General features: G+C 40.2%; 1 protein-coding gene across 4 annotated transcripts in view; it reads left to right on the top strand.

The window, feature by feature from the left end:
* Positions 1–1,855: 1,855 nt before the first annotated feature.
* The window catches only part of ATP2B1 (ATPase plasma membrane Ca2+ transporting 1), a 130,549-nt gene continuing 110,050 nt past the window's right edge, over positions 1,856–22,354 (top strand). For 3 of the 4 annotated variants that reach the window (XM_027071116.2, XM_027071115.2, XM_027071117.2), the window contains exon 1: positions 3,751–3,977. The gene's annotated coding sequence lies outside the window, so the exon portion shown is untranslated. Of the gene's footprint in view, positions 1,990–3,750; positions 3,978–22,354 lie in introns of those variants that run through there. The other variant, XM_053226590.1, reaches the window with a different exon arrangement.

Genomic DNA, 22,354 nt, shown 5'->3' with positions numbered 1-22,354 from the left:
TTCCTGTTTTAGACTTACGCAAAACCATACTTCATTGAATTCAGCAAATGTAATTAATGTATTACTAATAGACAACAGTTCTCTGTGATTTTCAGTTAAGTAATGTTTCTCTTGACATCTCTCTCTGGTGATCCAGGTTAATGGAATTTGAGAATACATACAACTATTTTTTATGAAGCATTGAATATTTCTCCTCTCATGCTTCTCTCCACGTGTCAATTCTCTTTAGCACTCTGTAAAAATCAGAACTTGTATATTTGCATATCTAATTTGGAAAATGATATGGTTTTAAATATGTGCTGCTATTGATATGTCTTATTTTGTCCTATTGCTAGATGCATGTGACAGAATCCTTGGGGGTAAAGATCTTAATGTTTCCCTTTATAGTTAATTACATTGAAGATTTTAGAAAACTGTCTATGAGTTATACATGATTAGTTCATGTTGAATTGATCAACTTATTAGAAAATAATCAATAGTTTTGATTTGCCTCACCAAATGTCACAGACTTTAATAGTTTGCAGAGTATTGTTATTTTGAACACATGGCCTATCTTCAAATAATGTTAATACCCCAAATAGTAACTTGCCATAGGATTTAAATACCTTTATAAATTTTGCATTGTAACTAAAAAAAGATAGTCATATATTCAAACTGCATTAAAAGAACTTTGTAAAATAGGTATTTCAACAAAAAAACCCCACATTATTTTATTCTTAATATGCACTGATAGATCTCTAGGTCAGTTAAATCCATGGGATACATGAGGTCTTAAATGGGAGAATATGGTTTTATCTTACACAGTGGCATCTTTGAATTCAAGGAGTTCCATTTTTAGGAAGTGCTAATTAAGCAATGAAATATTTTCTTGATTTTTACATTGAGAATTGTCATTAAGGTGGCTTCAGTAATAAACCTGTTAGAGGAAAAAAATGAATTTCCTTATGTAATGTGTACAGTTATTTCTATATTGCTTTCAGCCTGTATTTGCTATTTGAAGAATCAAAATATAAAAACCAAACTACACAGTACAATCATCTTGACTATGACAGTGAAAGTATATCAGTGTGTGTGACTCATATTTCATTAAAATGCATACAAATATGTTCTAGGATATATATGTATATAATCTCCATAAATGAAAACTCTATTGAAATCATGTCTTAAAATGAAGATGCTGAGTAATTTTTCATGACCACAATAATTTAAGAGTATACATTTTATTATTTGGAATTGTAACAAACACAAAGTGCACAGATTCTAATTTAATCTATTATCCATTTTTGCTAGTGTAGTGTAGCAATGATTCCTGTATTACTTTAATGTTAAATTCTTGATTAAAGTAGAATACATAATTCAATTTTCTATTGCGACTTACTTGGAGGAAAAGTTGGACCAAAGCCAAGGATTCTTAAATTTCTCTAAGTCGTTTTGAAAAGATAATCTGTTCTTCTGTAAAGCAGTCTTGAAATAGTGTCAGGAAGGGCTATTGTACCACACCAACCAATTCCTTAACAGTGATTAAAGAGAGGAAGAGGGGGTAAGAGAGGAAGAGAGGAAAAACTATCGTTTTGTCCAAGTGCTAATTTTTCACGTCAAGGGCACACAGCTCAAAAGGTAATGTCTCACCTGGTAAGATACATAAATTGATAAAAAAATATATATATATTAACAGGGTCAACTGGCGTTTTTTGCTTTTTAAACTTTTTACGTATTTTGTTTCTAAGCCTTTAAAATATTTTAAAAGAAATGCTACCAGAGAGTGAACATACATAATAAAGTCTTGCATCGCTTGTATGCTTTTAAGAAGACGTTACAAATATTCATTTTTCCAGTCCTGGAGTTAAGAGAAGGGAGGAGACTCCGCAGAACTTATCTTTTTGTTCTGATTAAGTGGTATTGAAAACAACACTGCTAAGGTCTCTGGACGAGCGGCGACGGTTAGTTCAAATAGAAGCAATTGGAGGAAGATGGAACACGGTGTCTTAGGTAAGACAAATCTTTACATACAAGTGTGCATGTGTTGGAGGAAGGAAAAACAGTTTTATTTTTAAAGTAGATGTCTCTATGAGTGGTTTCTTTTTTTATTAACTTGCAAAATCTCTTGAAATTTGGATCAAAGCAGGTTACTTCTTAGCCTCTAAATCCCGCAGGTTACCCGATGTTTGTTTGTGTGGGTTTTTTTTTCCATTTTTTTTTTTCACCCACACGAAAGAAGGGTGTTGGGTCGAGATGCTACAAAGTGAACTAAAAGAGCCAATGGCTGGGTATAGGTAGGAAAAGCAAACCCAAAACGAAAAAATGGGGATTTTAAGCGCGGATCCCGAGACATGCCTGGGTTAACCCTTTGGGCGCTGCAGCGGGGATCCCCGGTGTCTGGGGCCCGACCGACTGGAACGGAGACGAGGCGCCCCGCCCCCGTCGCGGGAGTGGGCTCTCCTCAAGGAGCGAGCGAGCTGAGAGGCACTTTTGGCGTCCGGCGCGTGCGTCACGGCCCAGGGCGGGCAGCGAGTCCGGTACGAAGTGGAGCAGAGACGCGGCGAGGAGCCGCTCAAATGTCCGCTGGCGCGGGGTCAGCCTCAACCTGTCCTAGCCAGGAGCGCTTGCCCTCGCCCACCCGCCGGCCCAGCTCCCGGCTTCTAGAGGGGCGCAGGCCTGAGGGAGGTTCGGGCGGGGCCCCAGGTGAAGAGTGCCCGCGCCCGCCTGCGGCAGTCCTCGCCGTCCTGCCTCCACACTCGCGGCAGCCTACCGGCCCCGCGCCCAAACGGCAGCTGTGAGTGACTGACGGAGTCACCGCCCCTTGCGCTCCAGCCACCCCCTCCTCCCCCGCCGCCCCTCCCCCGCCTCGATACGTCATGGAAACACGGACGTCAGAGCTTCTCAGCCAATCGCAGGCAGCAGCAAGAGGAAAGGCGAGAGCGGGAGGGGGCGGGGGCAGCAGCCGACCGAGGTTCTCGGGGAAGGAAGAGAGGGAGGGGCGTGTGGAGGCGCTTGTCCCCCGCCCCTCACTCCGGACACCCTTTCCCGACCGCGCGGCAAGTTCTAATCGTCGGGCGCGCGCTCGCCTGTCGGGGACGCGCTCGCTGGGTCCTCCCCTTAAACGCCCTCTCCACGCCGCTCGGCTCCTAGTCCCCGTTCAAGCCGCGCTACTTCGGCGCGCGCGCGCTTGCCCGCCCCCAGGCTCCCCGCGGGCTGCGTCACGTGACCGCGCCCAGCCGAGGCGGCAGCAGCGGCGGCGCGAGCTTCGGCGGCGGCGGCGGCGGCGGCGGCAGTGGCAGCGGGAGCAGCTGCGCCGCCAGCGTGGAGCGGGAGGCTTGTGGGTGTGGAAAGAAGGGAGCGCCAGACCGGAACGGGTGAGCGTTCACCTCCCCCCTGCCTACCCCGGCAATCTTGCGGGCCACCCGGTGCAAACGGGGCCCCTGCCCGAAGCTTTGCGCATCCCCCTCGTGCTTGGCCGTCCGCTCTCCGGTGGCCACGACCCCGCCTGGAGCGGACTGGGCTGCGGTGCTCACGAAGGGGGCTGCACCCCGCCCGCCCCTACTGTTGCGGACGGCGGCGTGAGGCTGGCGGAGCTGCCCGTGCTGAGCGCGGCGCGCCCTGTGTGCGGCTCTGCGGAGCCGAGGAGGCGGGTCCTGCGGGGACGCGGGCGGCCACTCGGCGGCTGCCGGGCTCTGGGCGGGGGCCGGGCTGGGCGCCGCCTCCTCCTCCGCCGCCGCCTCCTCGCAGTGCAGCGTGAGTAGGGAGCCCCGGCTGGTGGACGCCGAGCCTCTGGGCTCCGCGGCCGCCTCATCCTCGAGGTGCAGCCGCACCTCCTCGTGGCGCCCCGAGCCCTGCGAGTCGGCTACGGACGAGCGGAGGACTGAGCCTCACTCTCCGTGCTTCCCGCTGCCCCTCACCGCTCTCACCCCCACCCCCCGACCCTCCTGCAGCCTCCCCTTCCTTCCCCCCTCGGAAAATGGTTCCTGTTGCCGGGCGAGGTGAGTGGCGGCTGCCGCCCGCCCGCGGCGGTGGCGGCGGGTCAGGTCACCTGCGGGGGAGGCCGGGCGGAACGTCGAGGTCGGGGCGTCGCGGCTGGGGTCTTGACAGCTGGGTGTTCAGTGGACTGCGGCGCAATGGGGACAAGTTGGCGGGGGCGTTCGGGGCGCCCCTCGGCAGGTTGTCTCCTGCCGCGCTCGCCCCGGGAGATCATAAAGGTGAGCGGGTTCCTCGGCGTGCGCCTCAGCGCCGGCACCGGCCGGGAGTCCCCGCCCAGAGCTCGAGGGACGGGGCTCGGTGGGGCTTCGTGTCTACACCCGCAGCTCTTTGGTTTTTCTCAGCCGCCTCGGCCGCGCCATAGCCCATCTTGCTGCCGGCCGCCCCCGCCCCGGCGTGTGGTGACCTTGAGGGCAGCGGTGCCCTGCACTCTTTCCCCAAGTCCCAGGAGGGTCACCCTCTAATCCCCAGCTTCGGCCCCACTGGCGCTCCGCGAGCTGAGAGCGGGGTCCCCTACTCGTCCCCCGGCCGGGGCTGGTTGATGCGTTGTCACACCGGACGGTGATTCCGCGGGGAGCTAAGGAGCAGCCTCGCTTTTCTCCCGGCGTCTTCTGGCCCCCCCAGGATGTTGACGGTTGCTTCCGATTCGGTTTTTTGGACTTAGTTTAAAAGGAAAAACAAACACCAACCCACAAGCCCTGCGTCCTCCACTCCCCCTTTGGAAAGGGTCAGTAAGAAAGAACCGCATTCCAGTTGCGGGGGTGGGGGTGTGCTCCCTTTATCCCATCGTGCAGGAGAATCTTTGGCTAAGCTAGTTAGCGACCCCTGGTTCTGCGCCGCGGTCACTAGCCAGGTTGGTGTCCGTGCGGATTTCATTCACCAGTTTTCTGCGGGACTCGCAGCGCTGGGAGAGCTCGCATCCTGTGCGGTGCAACGGTGCTTGGTGCCGAGCTGGGGGTGGGAGGGCCGTGCTAAGGGAAGTCAGAGAGTGTCTCTAAATCTGGGGAGGGCTGGACCCTATACCACACGCAAATTTTTACCTTTCCCTGGGGTTAGAGCACAGCAGTCACCTTTGGCTGTTATGCATGCTACTTTTCTGGGTTTATTAATAATCTAATGGCTCCGGTTAGTATCGATTGCTGTTCATGATGAATTAGTTATATGGATTTTTTCCCCCATATGTGTGTAAGTATATGCATGTATCTGGATTGTCTTTCAACATGGAAGCCTTTGTTGTGTTTAACCTCCCCCACCTGAGGACAGTCTTATTTTAAAATAAAGCTCTTGCTCAACGTGGGTGTATTTTATAATAAGAAGTACTTTTAAGGATCTGCTTTGTATGAGGCTGTCCTCAAGCAGAGGGTGTGTAACCCTTTGGATGGTGGCCCACGTGAGTCAATAAAGGGCCTTCACCGCTTGCCCTGCCGCTAGCCTTCCTCCGACTCCCTGTCCTTGCGTGTGGCGGAGGCGGATTGGGGGTATTAGAGGGATTGGAGGAGAATCTGCTTTTTACTGGTGCGTTTCATTTGGGTCCCCCGCCCCCACCTTTTTCTTTTCCACCCTGGTGAGTTCAAATTTGAAGTAGATAGAAACGTTTTGCTTAAAGGGAATCTTTGAAAACTAGTACATGAAATGGGCTCACTTAGCTATGATTTCAGGGGGACGTTTTAGTTTCTACCTTGCTTTGGACGAGACAGTTAAATTGCTGTAATTAAGGGTGGATCTCTGTCCTGATTTTGGTTTGGGTGTAACTGCAAAGATCTTTGAAAAGTAACTGTTATTTCCTACCATATAGTCTGCAAAAGTGAGTCACAATGGGTGAGTTGAGGACAGAGCGCCACCTTTAATTTAAAATTTCGTGATTTTTTTTTTTATTAAAATGGTGAAAATTCAGAGTACGCCTTCTTGGTTTTTGTTGTGGCTATCATTATGATATCTCCATTTAGATGTTAAGGTGAAATTGTCTTTAATTTTTTGTGTGTTAATGGGGGTTCCTGCCATTCTATGGGTAATACTGCTTTTTAATTGACGCTTGTGACTTAATATAGGATTCTGAGATATGAGGTGAGAAACTAGTTTTGATTTGCGCTTGTGATAATAGGAGTAATGATAGTCTGGACCTACTTAGGAAAAGAAATAAGGAAATAGCTGCATTGTAAATAGATCTTTAAAATGAGCTATTGCCACCAAATAAAGGTACCTACCGTTATGATAGTGGTTTTGTAAGTGTTTTGGTTTTTTTTTTTTAATACGGCGTATATTCTATTAACATTTTACAGTGAAGATGCAAACAATCTGTAAATTTATTAACCTTGAGTAAAGTTAGTAATTCTTCTTTGTTTTTCATCTTGCAACAGCTTGCCTTTTATGGTTTTACTGCGAGTTTTACAATTACTTGTTTTTAAATGATATAAATGAGGACTTCCAGCAGGAGTTCTTACATTCAAAGTTATTAAAGACCATGTTGGGAAAAGTGGTTTCTATATATGGCTCCTTTCAAATGCATCTCATACAAAAATAAATGGAGTTTTTAATGCTCAGAAAATAAATGATGTAGTGACAGTTGAATTGGTGAGATTCCCTTCCCTGCCCACTTGCTCCCCCATGTTCCCCCCCCCCCAGATCAAAAATTGAAGGTACACTGTCTCTTTAGGCACAGGATACTTTTTGATAATTATTACTACAGATGTAATATGAAGAAATAAAGATTTAGCTCATGTAATGAATGACTGAGTGTGTGGATATTACCAAATGGTTTTCATCATCAACCACAAGATATTATTGCCCTTCTATCTGTATTTAAGGTTTAATTTGAACACTTGCAGTTTCTTCATAGACTACTGTAAACCATAAGCTGTTCAGCTACAGATGTTTCATTAAGTTAAAATTGAACACAAAATTTGAGATGAAGAGTGGCTTATGTTTTTTCAGTCTGTGGAACATGGCCTCATGTTAAGGACATTAGTTGAGCAATTAGGTTGATATATGTAATTATACATTGTTATGCATAATTTGATAGAATCTTCAATTTGGGGGTTAAATTTACCAAATTCCTTTGTCTGACAGACATGTTAACTTAATTTTGGATGAAACAGTCTCTTACCTTGTGAACTGAGTTGTATAGGTCAACAGGTTTTAAGACGAATGGCCAGTTACAATTGTCAGTCTTTTATGTACTAACAACAACAACAAAAAGAGTATTTGCCCCTTTCTTTCTTACTTTTTCGCATTTACATGCAGCTGAAATTGGTTTGTTTTCACTTTTTATTTCCTGAATTTTGTAATAAATGAGCAAAAACATAAAGGAATAAAGATCAGGGAGCAAAAACCTAAGAATTAAATTTTTGCAGCTTGGGTAAGATTTTACTTGCCCAGTTGGAGGGGAATGTTATTATCTAGTCGGTGTCATGATATATAAAAGAGTAATGTGAGTAGCTTGTTTTGGAATATATAGAATCTGTGGTAACGTCAAAAGCAAATGATACAGAGTAGTTGTGGGAAAAATATTTGGAAAGAGAAAAAACTTAAAAAGATTTCTTTTTTAGCTTTTACAAGTGTTTTACATAAACACGCATGTACGTTGTTGCTTTGTTAAAAAAAAGTTTTATTATGGAAATTGCCAGTCATGAGAAAGTACAGAGAATGATATACTCAGTGACCAATACTGACAATTATCAATTGGTGGCCCATCTAATTTCATTTCTATCTTTACACATGAAATAGATCTGTTATAAATGGGGACACAGGTAACTGAAGTGAATTTATGTGAATTTTACTGGTAATTTACAGAATACACAATTAATGTCCAATATCTAATTGAACCTGAAAGGTAATTTTTATGTTCTTCATTGTTTTACAGCAAGCTCCTAAAGATAGTATCTCTCAGATTTTGCTCTCAGTAATAATGCTTTTGGTCTGTAAAGTGCTTTACAGTATTTCAGAATATAACATGTACTACCTCATTTGAGTCCACAATAAGTAATCCTGTGAGATGAGTAAAATCGGTAGTCCCTCCCCCCCCCACCCCAGTTAGGTAAACTGATTTGTCTAGGCCCCACAGTCACATAGCTAACAGCTAGATTAGCCAGAACTGGACTCTAGGTGGCTTCTTGGTTTTGCTCCATTGCTCTTTCCATTATACATGTTTTTATGTAAGTTTGTGAAAGTTATGTAAGTTTATGAAAAATCAGTTTCTGATCAGAATAAATTTAATAGTGTAATATAAATAGATTTGCTTGGGTTTAACTTTATACATATACTCTATTGCTTATATTTGGTATAATGTAAACAGTTCATACTCTGATTTACTTAACAGCTCAGTAAAATGTATTTGAACATATTTGAAATACTATATTTTTAATATTGTGGATTGGATCATTCTTAAGTAAGGAATTTTGTTTTCAAAGGCCTGTTGGTCTTTGAAATGATTAAGGGTGTCTTGTATCTTGTGTTAAAATGGCCTATGCTACAAGTTTCTTTTAATTTCTGCTGTAATTTTTTAATGCACTTGTTTTTCTGCCAAACATATATATTACCTGAGTCTTTTTGAAATATTAATTTGTAATGTCATTTAGTTTTACAAAGGTCCCAAACAAGGAGATTTTAGTTCCTCAAATACAAAAGCTTTTTATAAATCTCACAAGGCAAGTAAGTAGTGGTTCTCCAGCATTAGTGTGCATGAAGATTACCTGGGGGAGTTATTCAAAGTGCAGATTCCCTGGCGTTGCCCCTGCAGTTCTGATTCAGCACATTTGGGGTGGGGCCCAGTAGTCTGTATTTTGAGAAACATGTTAAATTTATAACTAGGTTAAAATTATATGATGCAGTAGGAATGCCTGTATAAATTAGAAGGGCATCATTGATTTGTTTGACTTGGAACATAGCAGAGTTAGTGCTTTCAAACAATTTGACTCTTGTAGCCAAGTTTGATTTGTGGTCTTGGTGGGTTTTGTAACAGTTGTAAACCTGGTAAATTGAAAATATTCTTGTTATCTTTGTTCACTGTCTTCTTTCAGAAGATCCATCTGTGATTATTTATTAAGTTACTTATTATTAAATGTAAACTCCTAGACAAAGAACATTCTTTTTGTTTTCATGCCCCAGTGTCTGCCATTTCCAAATGACTTGAACATGGGGACTTATTTTTGTGAAAATAATGCATATTATGTCAGGACAGTACTGTATATTTATGCTTAGTCTAGCTCTTATTTTTTGGTAGAAAGAAAAATCTTGTATGTTCCTTAGAAGGACGTACATTGGTGGATAAGTAGTGGTCCTTAGAATTTCAGTTAACAAGCAGCTGTTCCTTCAAAAGCAGCAGGTTAGTGCCTAATGATTTTTTAAGAATATGAATAAGACTAATTGACAATTTACTATTCTGTGCATTAAAGCAAGTTACTGCTCTTTTTACTTAAATGTTAAATAACAATTTGTACAGCAGTTTGTTTTGCCCTCCACTATAAGGTCCAGTCGATGTAAACTGATTTGACTTTTTAAACTATTTTATCTAATATTATATACCACATATGGATTACTTTCTATTTAAAACCAGTCTTAAAATACAGTTGTTTTTGCTTTGTTATAACAGGATGGTAAATAGCTTATATATCTGTATTTAAAATAACATTTTATAATGAAATTAATTGAAAAGTAAATCCATTTCAAGACTGTGTTGAGCATTTTGTTGTTCCAAAAAGTTAGACTTATTGGCTGTGCTTTAGGATATATTTAGGAATTATGGGTTATAATTTACAAATGACTGTAGAAATTGAAGCTAATAAAGAGTTTTGGCAGAGAGATCCAGATAAACTATGGGTAAACTGTTAACCATATTCTTTTGAAGCTATTTCTTATTAAAATTTTCCGGGGATAGTGTTAACTATTTTAAACAGTATGCAGTGTTTTAGTTAACTCTTTGCTAAAAACATTATTTGGTATTTTAAGGTACAATAACTTACAACAATATGGTATCTCAAAATCTGGGATATCTGCTTTGTATTAATATTACTGTCACCTGGGCCTCTGGGGGAAAGAATAAGGATAGTTTTGAATGGACCGGTGCTTGCTTACATTGTGAAATCTGAGATTATACTGCCTAACTGTAAACTGGTATGACTACTGTAAAAACCTGGTAACTTTAGGAGAAAAAGTTGTATTTTCTGAAAAATAGATCTTAAAAAGGATTTGCTTGTTTAAAAGATGCTTTTTAAATAACTTCGTAATTAACTGTGGATTTATTGTTCACTGTACTGATTCAGTGAGTTTGCTCCCAGAAGGATATTAAACAATTTTTTTACTCTCAAATGCTCAGATCTGCTGCTTTAATCTACCCTTCCTATTTGTGCCAGAACTTTTTTGTTGTTTTTAAAAAGCTTTCCTGCTGTCATTTCGTCACTAAAACTTTTAACGGTTCCTCATTTTTCTCTTTATCAACACGCACCTTGACTTTGAAGGCCTTTTGTAAAGTAGCTCAGTATTTTCCAAAGTGTCTGTTAGAATGCTGGTTCTAAGAAATATTAATAGGGGTTTTATAAGGGTAGAGGGGCAAAACCAACATCCAAGATTGCTGGTTTATGCAGTTTTCCCTTTGGTTCTTCTCCTGTCCTTTGCTGTGCTCACATGGGCTGAATCTCTGTAAATGTGTTTACTGAATCTCTGTAACTGTGTTTACTGTTTTGCTCCCGTTTCACAGAATCCCTTTTAGTGGATCATCCCACCTGTAACTTTTCTATATTACCTAAAAGGATCCCCACTTTTCTATACTACTTAATGGAATCACCACTTTGTACACCTCCGGTGGGTGCCATTCGCGTAGGTCACACTAGGAATCACGTTTCCTGCAGCTGAGAACAGTGCTGCAGTAACTTAGCGCTGTCCACTGCCCACTCTGTGACAGTCACAGTCTGGAAGTCTTCCATATACACCCTTCTCATTACCTTTGCTGTCATTATGTTTTTTCCTCTCACCTGATAGGAGCCTCGATCTTCTTGTCTAAGTGTTCCATCCTTCAGAACTCAGCATTAGTCTACCTTTCTCAATCATCACTCATTAATTTTCTTGTCTGAATTTCTCTGCGTTTGTAGCCTGGGTCATACACTTCCATTTATTATGAATCCTTTTTGTCTTAGTCATTGTTTCATTTGGAAATAATATAGAGGAGTTGAGATAAGAACATGGGTTCTTGAGGATATATAAAACTTTAGCAAATGTCCAATCAGTATTTTTTGGCATATTGATTAAGGACTTAGATATTGTGTAGCTTGCATTAAGGGAAAGCAGATAAGGTTAAGGAATTTTTCTTGGTAAATTTCTAAAAAGCCTTTTTACCCCTGTAGTTTTTATTTATTTAAAAAAAATTTTTTTAATGTTTATTATTTTTGAGAGAGAGCTCTAGACAGACCAACAGAGCATGAGCGGGGGAGGGGCAGAGACAGAGGGACACACAAAATCCAAAGCAGGCTCCAAACTCTGAGCTGTCAGCACAGAGCCCCACACAGGGCTCGGACCCATGAACCATGAGTTCATGACCTGAGCTGAAGTCAGATGCTTAACCGACTGCACCACCCAGACGACCCTTCCCTTTGTAGTTTTAACTTAGATGGACTTGTAGGACAACCTGTTTTACTTCTGGAAAACAACCATATTCCACAGAATGTTGCTGGGACAATAGAATTTATCTTCTATATTGGAAGTCCTCCATTTCTGAATTTCAGTTTAGTAATTAGTCTTTTAGGTTTTATTCTGATTGTAATGAATCATTACATTAGCAAAAATTTATATTGTAAAATGACCAATTTCACCTTTCCATTATTTCTGTGACTTCTTTCATCACGATGGGTGTTCTTCAGATGTGTTTGTTGGATCTGTAGTCCATTAGCATATTTATTGCATGGTGTAAAATGCAATAATTTGAAGCCCATATTATGGTTTAAAGTATAAACTGTGATACCCTTGTTGTTGCTCTTTATTGATAGAAATACTGTTGGAGCTAAGTTTTTAACATTTTTTTTTTAATGTTTATTTTTGAGAGAGAGAGAGAGCGAGAGAGAGCATGAGCAGGGGAGGGGCAGAGATAGATGGAGACACAGAATCTGAACCAGTCTCCAGGCTCGGAGCTGTCAGAGCCCAACACAGGGCTCAAACCCACAAACCATGAGATCATTACCTGAGCCAAAGTCGGATTCTTAATCCGCTGAGCCACCCAAGCGCCCCTGTTGGAGCCAAGTTTTTAAATGTATGTTTACTGCAGGTTCTAATTTTTTCAAGAGAGTTCTTTTCCATGAACTAAGAGGGAACTGTTAGCTCATGAGCTGGTGCACGATCATTGTAGGCATCAGGAAGAAGTATAGGTGTAGGTCTGTGTTAAAGTTTAAAGCATAGTGTAATTATACTAACTGCCTTCCTTAGGTCAAGAAAGGAAAGCCTCTAATTGACTTTATCATTTCTGTTAAATGTTCATGTAATACATAAACTTATAATGTCAAACATTTAAGCAATTTAATATAGATTTATATAGAGTTATTATGTAAGCTGTTATATTACAAAAAAACACTTGAGAAAATTTTCTCTCCAGAGCTCATTCATTTTCCAGTGATTGTTCTTCCAGCCCTTTTAAATTGTATAGACCTAATTATTGGTAAGGTATTATTGAAGGAATTCTGAGACTTGCTCCTGCTTTAATCATACTAAAATTGCTGATCTAAAGAGTGTAGAATGATTTTGATAGTGAAAAAAAAAAATAAAAAGAATCTGTGAAGGCAGAAATCAGTGAAGCTAGCAAAAGTGGAATGGGTTAGGGCATGATCTTTTCCTCCTGGGACACACATGGATGACATTTGCACATTACTCCATGCTGCCTGTCTAGGACCTAGAGTTATGTGAGATTTTCAGTTTTTTGCTATAATTCTTTCTCCCTTACTTATGCCTAAAATGAAGTAAAAGATGCTTTAAGTAGTCTTTGTTTAAAAGGTGAATCACAGGCGTGCCTGGGTGGCTCAGTTGGTTAAGCATCTGACTCTTGATTTTGGCTCCGGTCATGATCTCATGGTTCGTGGGTTCAAGCCCTGTGTCAGGCTCCTTGCTGACATTGTGGAGCCTGCTTGGGATTCTCTCTCTGTCTCCTTCACTCTCTGCCCTGCCCCCCCAAAATAAATAAACTTAAAAAAAAAAAAAAGTAAATCACAAGCCAGGGTCTTTGGACAATCCTGACACTAGTACCGTGGTGGAGAACTTTTGAGTTAAAGGGCAATAATGCAGAGAGAGGACTGAAAACAAGGAAGGTCAGTCTGTGACATGGGAAAGAGGCGATGGCAGAGTCTAGGAAAAGGAGATAACCTAGCATCAGATCCTCTGAATGTCTGGTATCAGAAGAACAAACATCTATCAGGCAATCCTTCCCTGAACACAGAGTGGATTTAGAGTAAAGTTTCAATTCACCTGCGTTTGAGCTTATTAAACTCAGCTCTTTTTATATATGTAATTGAATGCTGGAACTTACCTGATCTGCTTTTGCCTCTGGACCTCTTGCCACATCATTCCTTTTGCTAGGAATACCCACCTTTCTCAGACTATTCCTGTGTCTTTATGGTATGGGTGACTGGACCTAAAACTTCTGATTTCGGTTTTTACTCTGTGATGTTATGTTAAGATCGCTCCAGATTTAAATTTGAATTTTATCTTCACCAGTAAAAAGCCAAATGACCTTGGGTAAATCACTGGGTTTCTTTGTTACCTCCAAAAAAGTAAAAAATATAAGGTCAAGGAGTTTTTTTTGTTTTTTTTGTTTTTTTTTCTTGGAAGTGTTGACTTAAAGTTTTTTTAATGGCCGTTGTAGATCTTCTCTCCCCACTCTGCCCCAGATTTTCAACGATTTAATTCTTTATTCTTTTAGGTTTGCCTTCTAATTTTGTCTTGTAACTAGTTTATCATCATTTGATGTTTCGTCTGTGATAGGCAGTTTCATTCATGAAAATGATCTAGCTTTTCGATAAATGTATTTATCTAAGACTTCCAGTTAAAGAAGTGGAATATAACTGGCATTTAACTCTGCTCCCTACCAAAGATATACTGGAATGTGAGAATGTGTGAGTTTACATATTATGTTAAGATCTGCAGCCTTCTTCCCTCACTTAGCTTTCAGGCTGCTGGCTAGACTTATAGTTGCCTTCTCTGAGGACTCTGACCAGCTCTGGAGAAAGGACCTAAAGATTCTGGCATTGGCTCTGTGCTTGTGTGAGGGTTTGTCCAAAAAAAAAAAAAAAAAAAAAAAAAAGAATCTCCACGCACCCTACAGTGAACTCCATAGTCAGAAAGTCCCACGTGTGAATCCAGAACTCGTATTTAGTTTGTGTTCTATTTTGTTCTTTCAGAATTAAAAAAAAAAAAAATTGTTACAGCTCCATTAAGGAATGATTGATGTACAGTACACTGCACATATTTAAAATGGCAAACTTGATGGTATATGTATATTGCAGTGGAAATATCACCATGGTCAAGTTAATGAGCACAGCCACTCCCCAAAAATTTTTCTTGTGCTTTTTTTGTAATCTTCCCTCTCTTCCCTTTTCTGTCTCCTTCTTTCCTCAGGCAACCACCTATCTGCTTTCTGTCATAGATTAACTTGAATTTTCTAGAATTTTCTTGTACATGGAATTATACGTATGTGCTCTTTTTTGCTCTGGCTTTCCTTCAGCATAGTTATTTGAAATTCACCCATGCTACATATATTCATAGTTCAATTTTTGGTATTGCTAATAAAGATTTGCTTTTATGAGTATACCACAACGTGCTTGTCCATTTATCTGTTGATGGACATTTTCAGTTCGAGTAACCTGTATTATCCATTCATATCTTTTGCTCACTTTTTAATTAGGTTGTCTGCCTTTTTTTTTATTGAGTTGTAGTTTCTTTATATATTCCAGATAAAAGTTCTTCAGGAAACATTTATGTTTGTGTTGGGAGTGGGAGGAAGAACTGTGTATAGCCATTAATAACACCTGAATGTGAAAAAGCAAGCTGGAGCACTGCAACATTATTTGTAGAGATGGGCTTATGTACTAAAATGAACGGCACCTATTTCTCATGACCTCTGAGTGGAGAATGGAGTAAGGGGACTAAAAGAGATGCTAGTATTTTACGAAAATAAAAAATAAAAATAAAAAATAATCCTTGTAGATCAGTTTCTCTAAATGAATGTTACGCACATATAAGTTTTCAAAAATGAATACATGTATGGACTAAGTTGATACATGTAGATAGCCCAGGTATCCATCTGTAATTCACTTCTTGTGTCTGTACATTCTTGGGCAACTTAGATTCAGAATTCAGTTTTACTTTGGGTAAAAGAATAAATTTTTACGAAAATGTAAGTGAGCAGTGTGGACGTGACTAAAAATAAAACAGTCCACCACAACACAAGAGCCTTGATTTCTCCTGAAAGTTTTCTACTTTGCAAGTTCAAATTCATCATTCCTTTGTTAGGTAGAACAGCTGGTTGCCATCTTTGGTTTCTTGAGTTTCTCTGGGATGTTCCACACCACCACCACTCCTTCCCCCACACCCCAAGCAGCTCATAAAAACCTGTAAAGACATTTTTTCCCCCAAATAATTACATATAGTGCTCTTCCCTAATAAGAGTCTGGTATGTGATTTCTCCATTTCTTCATCTGGATAAGTATATGCTCTTAGTCTTAAAAGAGTTTAATCCCATGAAGTGTTGACTTGTGACAGACTCTTTAATAAATCTGTTAAGGAGTACGCTTTTGTGGGTGTGTCTTAAGAATTAGCTATATTTCAGAATTCTACCCCCTTCATTAATTTCTTATCTTCCCTTTGAGGAACTTGATATTTGACTAAATTTCTTCCTTGTTGCTCTTTTTGTGAAGGAAGTGGAACCTCAGGGAGATAGCAGTTGACTCTTAAGAGATGTTAGAATTCAAAAAGGAAAAAAAAACCCAAAAGCTACTGTTCTTTTACCAAAGTGCCATGAAAAATAGACCAGCTGGCTCTAAAACAGAGTACTGACTTTGAGTTAGATAAAGGGAATTTAAAATTATTGGAAAAGGGGCGCCTGGGTGGCTCAGTTGGTTAAGCATCCGACTTCAGCTCTGGTGATGCATGAGCTCACGCTTCCTTAGTTTGAGTCCTGCATCAGGCTGTCTGCTATCAGCACAGAGCCCACTTCAGATCTTCTGTTCCCTCTATCTCTCTGCACCTCCCCAGCTCATTCCATATGAAAAAATAAATAATTAATTTAAAAATTAATTAAAACAATAATAGAATAATTGAATAAAGTGAACACCACTGTATTGCTTTCTACCTGCCAGGTATTGTTCTATACCCTTTATAAACATTAATCTGTTTAAAGCATGGGTTCTGTGGAATTTTGGGGTGAGAGATACTACTGAAAATGGAAAGAGTTATTAATGGATTTAAGGGAAAATCCTAAAATACAGTGACTTACATAACTTTTTTTTTTTTTTTTTTTTTTTTTTACGAATTTAAGATGTAACAACACTGGTGGTATAATGTTTGGGGAATATAGACCAATGTAAAAATGAAACACACTCATGATCCTGCTTGTGTTTATTTTGATCCTTTAAAAAATCTGTACACTTACTAACATGCTTGAGATAGTGTAGGTATAATTGTGTGCCTTTAAAAGCTATAATATTTTCTCATGTCATTAAATTTTTTTCATTAACATCATTTTAAACACTGTAGTATTCCATCCTATGGCAAATTTCCTTGTTATTGGATATTTGGGTTTTGAGATTTTCTCTTATGTTAAATAATCCTTCAACAAACACCTTTATTTATAGTTTATTTTCATCTCTGATTATTTCCTTTGTAATTACTGGGTTTAAAGGGTTTTGGTAGTTATCTCTTCACTAAGATTTTTCTTCTGGTTAGGTGTTTGGGATTCTGTCTTTTCTTGCTATGTGTACAGTTTATGCCATTCATTCTGGGTCCTTGCTTTGCTTTATCAAATTCTCACAGCATTTTTAAAGACTCCTATTTTGTTGTTGTTTACATGTTTGTGATACTCAGTTTGATAGCAGGTCTGTTCATCTTACTGTTGCTCACCCCTGGCACAATGCCTTCTACCTGTAAGGTTCTTAATGACTCTTGAATGAGCATCTTGGGTCTTGTCTTGGGCATGAATCCACTGACATTGGACTCCAGTAAAATGCTTGTTCTGTCTCTCCTTAGAAACCATAATATGCTTGTGGTGAGAATTTATCACAAGGCACTATTTCTTTTAAGTTCTGCTAAATAATATGTCAGCTGAATGACACTGTTGAAGATGAGAAATACTTTGTTATAACTATGCTGTATAAAATTAATCCTTTCTGAAATAGTTCCACCATCCCTGCTTTTAGAGGGTAGGATAGATAGAATACTAAGAAGCCCATAGAAATGTGTGTTACTTTTATTTCAAAATGCCAGTGATACATAAAGTTTTTCTATAATGTTTCTTTACAGATTAATATATCTTTTCTTTAATAGAGGAGAAGACTACAAAAATCTAACGTTAAACTTTTAAGTGCAAATGTATGTTGAGTTAATCCTCATTAGTAGAGGTTCTGTACTGTTTATAAAATAAAACTTTAGAGTTTTAGGATAGTGTCCTAGCAGGCTCTAGTTATGACATCGTATCTGGCTCTTCTTTTTTTTAATCCTCAGATTTTGTGTGGAAAATTTAAGATTCTGGATAGATACGTTCCTTCAAAAAATATTTATGTGATCACTGTGCTAGACAGTAACAACTGCGACCTGCCAAGAAGAGACACTGTTAAGCAGAGCTTTAAGTTTGCCTCTCGCAGTGTCCAGTGTTCCTTCTCAGTTTCTTTTTTTATGCGGTGATTCATCAGGTGCCGTGTGCTTCCAGGGAACCGATGTTAAGTGTGTGCACATGTCTCCTTCCTGGTCTTTGATCTCTTCCTGTAATGAATGGGGATATATTGTTTCCAACTCTTCTTCTACAAAGAAGAAAGGCATTTTGGACTCTGCTGTCAAGTTTCCAAACCTCAATAGTTTTGCTACCATCGTTTGCTATCTTTAGAACTCTTGATAGTGATCGCTGTCCTTCTGTCACTATTACTTTTGGACGTTTTTTGAGTTGTGTGGAGCTCTCCTTTATTTGCACATGGAGTCAAGGTACAGAGCCAGGCTATCAGTTCTGAGATGTGTCATCATCTTGGACTTGCCCTCATGGTCTCCATTCTTGTTGGGTATCTGTAGATTCAAATTGAATGTTTCACGAAGGGAGGCTGTATTGGTGAAGATCTTGGTCCCAAAGGGATGGAAAACTTTTTTTGAAGAGATTCTTTGGCCATGCCTCTCCACTGTATTCAATACCAGGTAGCTCCATGAGGCAGATGCCCCAAGGAGTTGAAAAGGAAGAAATTTTGAGTGATTTGGGGGGGGGGGTCTAAACAGATCACTGTTTAGCTGAAAGCTGCAAATGTACACTAAGAATTTTCTCAAAAGTTGCTGGGTTATGGTGGTGTTGAGAACTTTAAGGTGACAGCTACAGAAGTGGGATGTGGTAAAGGAAGGAGAATAGGACAGGTATGTAGTTGACTGTAACTTTTTAACATTTAGTAGCTATACATCAATATGTATGTGTTTAAATACTAAAACCAGGTGTTGTTTTTTTCTCTTAAGTGCTACCTCTTAGTTACTTGGAGAAGTTATAGGTGTAAAAGGATAAAATGTACCAAAATAACTCTATCATGGCATTCTGCGGTGTTGAGATCAGTGAATAATGGTCTTCTTGTGGAATGCAGATCACTGAACTAATTGCTATCTAGAATGCCTCTGATTGGGAAGGAATGAAGGAGGAAGGAGACTAGAAGAATAGGGAGAAGGAGTAGGGTAATTCTGTCCTAGCCCAAAGGCTATTATTTGTCTGTCTTCCTGAACCATGTAAAACAAGTGGAGAACCAGGAAATTGGCAGGAAAGTCCTCTCAGAAGCCAGAAGTCCATGCATAAGAACTCTCAGTGCCTCACTTCAACTTTAGGTGTTAACTAGGTGTGTTCTCTAGCATCTTGAGAATATTCCTGTAACATTTTGATGACTGATTTCCCGGCATACTGTAGATAAAACCAAAACTGGAGAAACTGCAAAGGTTGTTCAGAGGCAGGTGCAAGTATTACAGGAAAGAATTGAAAATTGACATTTGACAGTGGAAAAGGAGGTTTTTAAAACCAAAAATAAAAATTCACAAAACCTATTAAAAAACAGTCATGGAAAATTTTATTCAAAAACAATAGCTCTGTGTTGCTCTTCCCATCTGGACCAGTCATCTTTTGGGACTCCTTATGGAACTCCTTTGTGAAGATGAAGCCTTCCCAGCTCATCTAGAAAATTAGAAGCTTCCTTCTGGCACTTACTGGATTCATGTGTGTCCAGTTAGACTCTGAGCCACCTGTGCTGCCCCATCTCTGCCATGACAATGATCACCTTCAGTCATACCAGCCTGTTCATTATTCTGTGACACACTTTGCACATCACATTCCCCTTGCCTGAATTCCTCACATTACAAAATACTGCTCTTCCTTCGGGAAGCACTGAGTCAGTTCTTTGATGAAGCATTCTCCCAGCTTCCCTAGGCAAGGTCACTTCCATGTCTGTGTGGCCATTACTTCGTACTGTGTGTTTCCTCTGGGTGTTTGGGTGTCTCCTTTGGTTAAGCGTCCAGCTTTGTCTCAGGTCATGATCTCGCGGTTCGTGGGTTCGAGCCCCGTGTCGGGCTCTGCGCTGACAGCTCAGAGTTTGGAGCCTGCTTCAGATTTTGTGTCTCCCTTTCTCTCTGCCCCTCCCCACTCACACTCTGTCTCTCTCTGTCTCTCTCAAAAATAAACATAAAAAAATTTTTTTAAAGCGTGTTTCCTTGATTCTGAAACATCATTTAGAAAATAAACTGATCTAATAATAGTTGTAGGGAGTAAAATGAAAAATACACATGCAGAAACACTTTTACTAACTAACGAAGCATATCATAGGCGTATTCCACTCTCTTCAATACAGAAAAATCCGAGTCCAAGCCTTTTCTGAGTTACAGGTCATGTAAATCATTTTAGCAATTGATGAAGAGTAGCATGGTAACATGTTGCTTTTTATAACCTGCGTTCTATGATCTTAGGCTCCTTAATGTCTTTGTAATTGACCCATAACTTTGAAACTTAGTGAAGTATATAGGTTTTGTTTGTATTTCCTATTGATTAAACCCAATGTTACTTTTTTTTTAACGTTTATTTATTTTGAGAGAGAGCACGAGTGGGGGGTGGCAGAGAGAGAGAGAGGGAGAGAGAGAATCCCAAGCAGTCTCCACAGCGTGGAGCCTGACACAGGGCTCGATCTCATTGAACCCTGAGATCATGACCTGAACTGAAATCGAGTGAGATGTTTGAGCCACCCAGGCACCCCAAACTCAAACTTTTGTTTTTAAAAAAAAATTTTTTTTTAATGCTTATTTATTTCTTGAGAGAGAGACAGAGACAGTATGAGTGGGGGAGGGGCAGAGAGAGAGGGAGGCACAGAATCTGAACCTGACTCCAGGCTCTGACCTGTCAGCACAGAGCCTGACACGGGGCTCCAACTCTTGGAGCCCGAGATCATGACGTGAGGAGAAGTTCGATGCTTAATGAGCTGAGCCACCCAGGTGCCCCTCAAGGTTATTTTTAATGGTCTTTATGTTTTTTATGTCTTTTTTGTCCTTAATGTAATCGTAACTTGGAGTGCTAATTCATAAAAGAGAAACACTACCCTTAGTTTGATAATTGTGTGATTATCTGACGGGTGGCAAATTCTGTTCCTTTTAAAAAAACTGCTTTGCCTGATGTGTGACAAGCAGTCTGTGTAAAAACTAGATTTTGGTTTCAGTATTAATTTTTAATTGTAGATTTTTGAAAGATATTTTAAAAAAGGAAAAATTAAGGATTCAAATTCCCACCAATTCAACATGGAAAAAAGGGTAAAGGATCTATTTCATGGGCTAAAAATGCTGGGAAGTGGAAAGAATGATTCCTGAAATATATATGAGCCAGGAAAATATGGTATTTCTAAAATATAATTTATTATCAGTGTCTGTTTGTAAGTCCATAGGTAGAGTTTTCAAGGGAATGAGGTTGGTTCATTCCTCAAGACCAGCAAAGTACCTGGCACATTGTAGGTCTTTAAAAAATGAGTGGTATTCCTCAGTGATTACTTGCCAGTTTAATTATGTTTGACTTTTGAAAGTTGTCTACCATAATTCTGTGGTATGTTGTTGGAAGATTTTATGTAAAATATTAAATTTTTTAAGGCTAAGTTTCAGCTTAGGACAAATATCTCATAACCTGATTCTGCTGAATAAATAAGTGCTTTTGACATGACGAGTGTGAGCCCCTAGTAACAGTCACAGACTTGAGACCCCACTGCGTTCGTTAAAGAAAATGGATTTGGCTTAACTGGCTTTGTATTTGAGGTCATGAGAATAAAGCATTTGATTTTCCTTTATAGTAACGAGGAAGGATTGTGTAAGAAATGTGTTGCATATAGCAGTTGATATCATTTATTCTGTATAGCAGCCCTGTAAGTAAGGTGATGGCTCCTTTCCCTGTAGGTAGAGACCTGGGTCAGTTTACCCTCCCACATGTTGATGGCAGAGAAGGCATGTGATGGGCCCACTGTAACTCCCTAGACACCTGCTGCTTCGGCTTTAATACGCTTTTGGGCCGCTGACATGTTACCAGAGGTTTAACTTGATGTCGAAAGGTACATTTTTTCTTCTTGAAATTAAAATGGTCTTGCGTGAATCTTGTTGAAGAAAGTGCTTATCTATTCACCTAAGGCTTGATGAAAAATATACAAGAGGCTAGGGATTTGGTTTATTCTTACTCTAAATATTGACTGCGAAAAGCCAAATTTAAATTTAGTTCTGCTTAGGTTGTGGGAAGATTGTGTCACACATTTAAAGTGACAAACAATGAAGACTTGATATTATCCTGATGTGTTTCTTTTTTTTAATGTTGCATTCATTTTTTGAGAGAGAGAGGGAGAGAGAGAGAGGGGGAGACACAGAATCCGAAGTAGGCTCCAGGCTCTGAGTTGTCAGCAGAGAGCCCGACATGGGACTCAAGCTCATGAATGAGGAGATCATGACTTGAGCTGAAGTCAGATGCTTAACCAACTGAGTCACCCAGGTGCCCCTGGTATTATACTGATCTTAATGGGAGAACTTATGCTACCAGCAATATTAGGAGGAAATAGTAATTGTCAATGAATTGTGATATTTCTCATGCTATCTAGGCAAAAAAGTTAAGGTCTGTAGTAGAAAAACATTACATGCAAGACCCAAGAAAGCACAGAGGTCAAAAGTAATAAGTGATAAATAA

The sequence above is a fragment of the Acinonyx jubatus genome, chromosome B4 (genome assembly GCF_027475565.1).
Source record: "Acinonyx jubatus isolate Ajub_Pintada_27869175 chromosome B4, VMU_Ajub_asm_v1.0, whole genome shotgun sequence".
Lineage (NCBI taxonomy): Eukaryota > Metazoa > Chordata > Mammalia > Carnivora > Felidae > Acinonyx > Acinonyx jubatus.
Note: the sequence above shows the minus strand (reverse complement) of the source record. Positions and strands in the feature narration are given on the sequence as shown.